Below are 5,275 nucleotides of genomic sequence, written 5' to 3'. Positions count from 1 at the left end.
AAAAATTTCAAATGTACGTCCAGTTTCAAACGAAGATCGCGGTCCGCGAAGGGAACCGAATGAATAAAAAATTCTGGGAGACCTTTCGTACATGCGACCAAAAATTTTCTTTTTCGTCCTCGCGTCCTATGGGAAAATCTAAAAGAATGAGATCGATGTCTGACATCACTAACGATAAAAAAACAATAATTCGAAGAGATAACGGTCTCGGAAGCTCTTCAAGTAATGCAAACTCCGCGTTATCGCTCGTACTTGCGCTCGATTTCCTACGCTTGTCCCAGAGCCTGGAACCAAAATGTTAAAGTTTTTCTGTAACGTCTGAGACTACAGATGAATAAAAAAACTAATTCATTCAGATCGAGTATCCGGAAGGCCTCCGAATAATGGCAAACGCCCTCGCGATCGCCCGTACTTGCGCTCGAAAATTTCCTACGCTTGTTCCAGGGTTTGGAACCAAAATGTTAAAGTTCTTGTGTAATGTCTGAGACTAAAAACGAATAAAAAAAAATAATTGGTTCCGATCGTGCATCCGGAACGTCTCCGAATAACGGGGTAACGCCCGCGCGATCGCTCGTACAAGCACTCGAAAATTTCCTACGCTTGTCCCAGAGATTGGAACCAAAATGTTAAAGTTCTTGTGTAATGTCTGAGACTACAGACGAATAAACAAAAATAATTGGTTCCGATCGTGTATCCGGAACGTCTCCGAATAACGGGGTAACACCCGCGCGATCGCTCCTACTTGCTTGAGTTATAGAGTCGTGTAAATTATGAACGTTGTGAATACTATTAAGTTTAAGTCTGAGAAAAATAAATTTATATTTGTAAACATACGTTATAAAAGAGAAATCATTAATAAAATTTATTCTTATTTAGTGTAAAGTTAAGATTAAATTTATTATTACTTTTATCATTACATTTAAAATATAATTACATTTATTACTTATATTTATTAATTACTATTCTAGTTTTAAATTGTTTTTATAGTTTTTCTTACTCGATCTAGCAGCGCCAAGTGTTTTTACATGAAAAATTTTTCTATTTAAATTAAATTTTTTCATTTTATACGGTAAATTCTTTAATTTTTTGTGATAACACTTAAATAAATTGAGCAAGGTAACGCAATTTTGGGATAATATTTTGTATAACGTTTTGAAGGAAAATTAAATAACCACTATTTTAGTTGGAAGAGGAAATGTCTTTGAAGAAAATGTGATATAATAATTTCATTTAAGAGGAATTTAAACCATTTGGATTGGAATAGGAAGATTCTTCAATAAGTATACGTATACTTAGGTTTCGTTGCATAAAAATTAAAGATGGTACCATTTGGATTAAACAAATAATAAAGATAGTATCACTTGAGTTTTACTTTTCATTTTGTGAAATTTAACTTGGCGCCACAGTTGTTGATATCAAATCGTTCGTACAAATAATACATACCATTAGATTAATATTTATTATTTATTTATATAATTTGGCATGGTATAAAGAAGTGGGATTTAACTTGGCGCCAGTTCTTGATATCAAATCTATTATAGGAATGATACATATCATCAAAGTTAATATTATTTATTTAATTTGGTATTCGAATTACATGGAATTTAACTTGGCGCCAATTGTTGATATCAAATCTTTTTTATGAATAATACTTAAAATTTTGATAAAATTTTGATGAATTTAGCTTGGCGCCAATTTTGTTGATATCAAATCTTTCATACGAAAATACGTATCATTAGAGTTAAATAAATTAAGAAAACATTAAAGTTACTATTATATTTTTTCTTTGGGAGGATTAAAATGGTAAAATTTAACTTGGCGCCAGTTGTTAATATCAAATCTTTTATACAAATGATACATATCATTAATTCTACTAAACAGCAAACGTGATTAGTCATCAGTTTCTCGGCCGATTAAGTAATTGGCGTTGGTGAAGCTGGCCCAAATGGTGATTCATTACGAGAAGCACCATTTGGGCCAGTTTCACCAACGCTTAGCGCTCTTTTTACATTTTTTTTAAAAAGGTAAGTTTGTATATCAGTTTTACGGCCAATTAAGTAATTGGCGTTGGTGCAACTGGCCTAAATGGTGATTCTTTACAAGAAGCACCGTTTGGTAATATAAACTTTAATTTGCCGGCAATAAACAATAAAACATAAACAAAACAAAAACAGACGTTCGATCCCTATTGGATCATTATCAATGTTATAATACAAATGTAAAATGGTGAAGATATTAAAATATTAGAGTATAAAAATTAAAATTCGCTCTCAATCGCAAAACTTGTTATAATAAGACTCACAGTATTAATGTAATAAAAACACATTTTTATACACTAATATTTTAATATCTTCACCGTTTTCTTTTGTATTATAACATTGTTAATGATCCAACAGGGATCGAAACGTCTATTTTTGTTTTGTTTATGTTTTATTGTTTATTGCCGGCAAATTAAAGTTTATATTATAACGATATGACATGTTTTATTCTGTGACTTCTTAATAATTTCAATTTTATAACGACTAAATTTTAGGCTCGTAGCGCTTTTTCGTTCTGTTCTTTTTTAAATTTATTGAGCCTTATTATTATGATATTTTAATTTATTATTACTTTTATTATTACTTTTAAATTATATTACAATTTTATTATTGTATTATTGTTACTTTTAAATTATATACAATTATCTTTTATTATTTATTTTTATTAATTACCATTTGAATTTTAAATTGTTCTTATAGTTTTTCTTACTCTATCTAGCAGCGCCAAATGTTTTTACATGAAAAGTTTTTCTATTTAAATTAAATTTTTTCATTTTATACGGTCAATTCTTTAATTTTTGTGGTAACATTTAAATTGAGCAATGTAACGCAAGTTTGTGATGTTTTGTATAATATTTTGAAGGAGAATTAAATAACCACTACTTTAGTTGGAAAAGGAAATGTCTTTGAATGAATTGTGATATAATGATTTCATTTAAGAGGAATTTAAACCATTTGGATTGGAATAGGAATGTTCTTCAATAAGTATACGTATACTTAGGTTTCATTGTATAAAAATTAAAGATAGTACAATTTGGATTGAGTAAAAAACTAAATTTTTTTATTTTATACGGTTAATTCTTTAATTTTTGTGATAATACTTAAATTGAGCAAGATAACGCAAGTTTGTGATGTTTTGTATAATATTTTAAAGGAGAATTAAATAACCACTACTTTAGTTGGAAGAGGAAATGTCTTTGAATGCATTGTGATATAACGATTTCATTTAAGAGGAATTTAAACCATTTGGATTGGAATAGGAAGATTCTTCAATAAGTATACGTATACTTAGGTTTTATTGTATAAAAATTAATGATTGTACCATTTGGAGTAAGTAAATAATAAATAAATATAGTATCACTTGAGTTTTACTTTTCATTCTGATAGTAGAATTTAACTTGGCGCCACAGTTGTTGATATCAAATCGTTCATACAAATAATACATACCATTAGATTAATATTCATTATTTATTTAATTTGGCATGCTATAAAGAAGTGGGATTTAACTTGGCGCCAGTTCTTGATATCAAATCTTTTATAGGAATAATACATAAAATTTTTTTGATAAAATTTTGATGAATTTAACTTAGCGCCAATTTTGTTGATATCAATTATACGAATATGATACATATCATTAGAATTAAATAAATTATTTTTTCTTTGGGAGGAATAAAATTGTTAATTTTAATTTGTTCGAATTACATTGAATTTAACTTGACGCCAGTTGTTGATATCAAATCTTTTATACAAATGATACACATCATTAGTTCTACTAAACAGCAAACGTGATTAGTTATTAGTTTCACGGCCGATTAAGTAATTGGCGTTGGTGAAACTTGCCCAAATGGTGATTCTTTACGAGTATTATATACATTATTTATTCAAATATCTCTGATTTTTATATAATGTTAGGTGCAATATTAGGTAAAAAAGAAGGATTACCTGTGATAAAATTACGTCGTGTTTCACCTCGGAGCACGCTGTCTTCTTCTTAATTAATTAATAGTTCCTCTCTAAAAGCCTCGGAAGCAATACGGCCAGATCACGTCTCATGAGAGTATACTAAACGCAATTTTTGGCATGATTCATGTATAGCGACCAAACTGTACCGCGGCTAAGGTTATCTTCGTTTTCAGGGATCAGAAGACGAAGATAGCCTTAGCCGTATAACAGTTTGGTTGCTATACCTGAATCACGCCAAAAATTGCCTTATATCAAAATATAATATGTAATATGATGTATTGCCCGCGAAAATGATGTAACCCGCCCGGACACCGGTGATCGGGCGTCTGCGTCTACGTCCTACGTCGTCACGCCGCACGAACGCGCGTCAGGACGAACAGACTGGTCGTCTAGATCCGCGGGACAATTATAAACATATGCAAAATATGCACACGAACCGAGGCACATCCGCCACAAATGAGTTCCTCAGAACAACTCAGAGGAGTGAAACACGGCAACACGCTGTTAAGGAACAGAAGTTTGCTGTCTTTGCAATGAAGCAAACTTCATGTAGTACATCGTAATAACTATAAGCGGACTTGAGTTTGCATCACTGATTCAAATGACATTAATTAAAATATTTATATATAATTATTATATAACATTATATATAAGATTTTATGCATAATTTTATATAATTATATATAAAACATTTTTTTCCGGGTCTATTATTTAACATTGTTGAGACAGTAAACGACTTCTGATTCATCCCTTTTGTATTATCGACGCAGCACGCTAAGCCAGTTGTGGAGACGCGTCGCAAGTTACTAGAGCGCTGATATCTATGGCGTTGCGGTTCTGATGATAGAGGGTGCTTCCCAGCAAGGGACACAGTCAGACACAGTGTAACACAGTGAATCATACATCCTTGTTGTTTGCTTACGTTAAACAAGGATGAAACGATTCACTATGTTACACTGTATTTGATTGTGTCTTTGCTGGAAAGCACCCAGAGTCTCCTTCACTTTTATTATTATTTTCTTATATTCGTTCTTCCACGGACGCGCGTTACACTCAATATTATATGTCTAAGTACCGAACGTATAAAGTTCAGTTCAAGTTTTAGTTTTCTTCTACCATTACGTTTGTATTATTATACCCGCTATTAAACTGTGTTAGTAACGTACACTCACGGTGTTATTCCTCGATACAACCTGTTCAATCTCCGCTGCGCACCAACAGGTTATGTGCCCAGCTACATGTTCAAGATAACTGAGAAGAATAGGCGGTAATTA

The sequence above is a fragment of the Trachymyrmex cornetzi genome, unplaced genomic scaffold, assembly GCF_001594075.2.
Source record: "Trachymyrmex cornetzi isolate Tcor2-1 unplaced genomic scaffold, Tcor1.1 scaffold178, whole genome shotgun sequence".
Taxonomy (NCBI): Eukaryota; Metazoa; Arthropoda; class Insecta; order Hymenoptera; family Formicidae; genus Trachymyrmex; species Trachymyrmex cornetzi.
The sequence above is the reverse complement of the archived record's forward strand: the minus strand, read 5'-3'. Positions refer to the sequence as shown.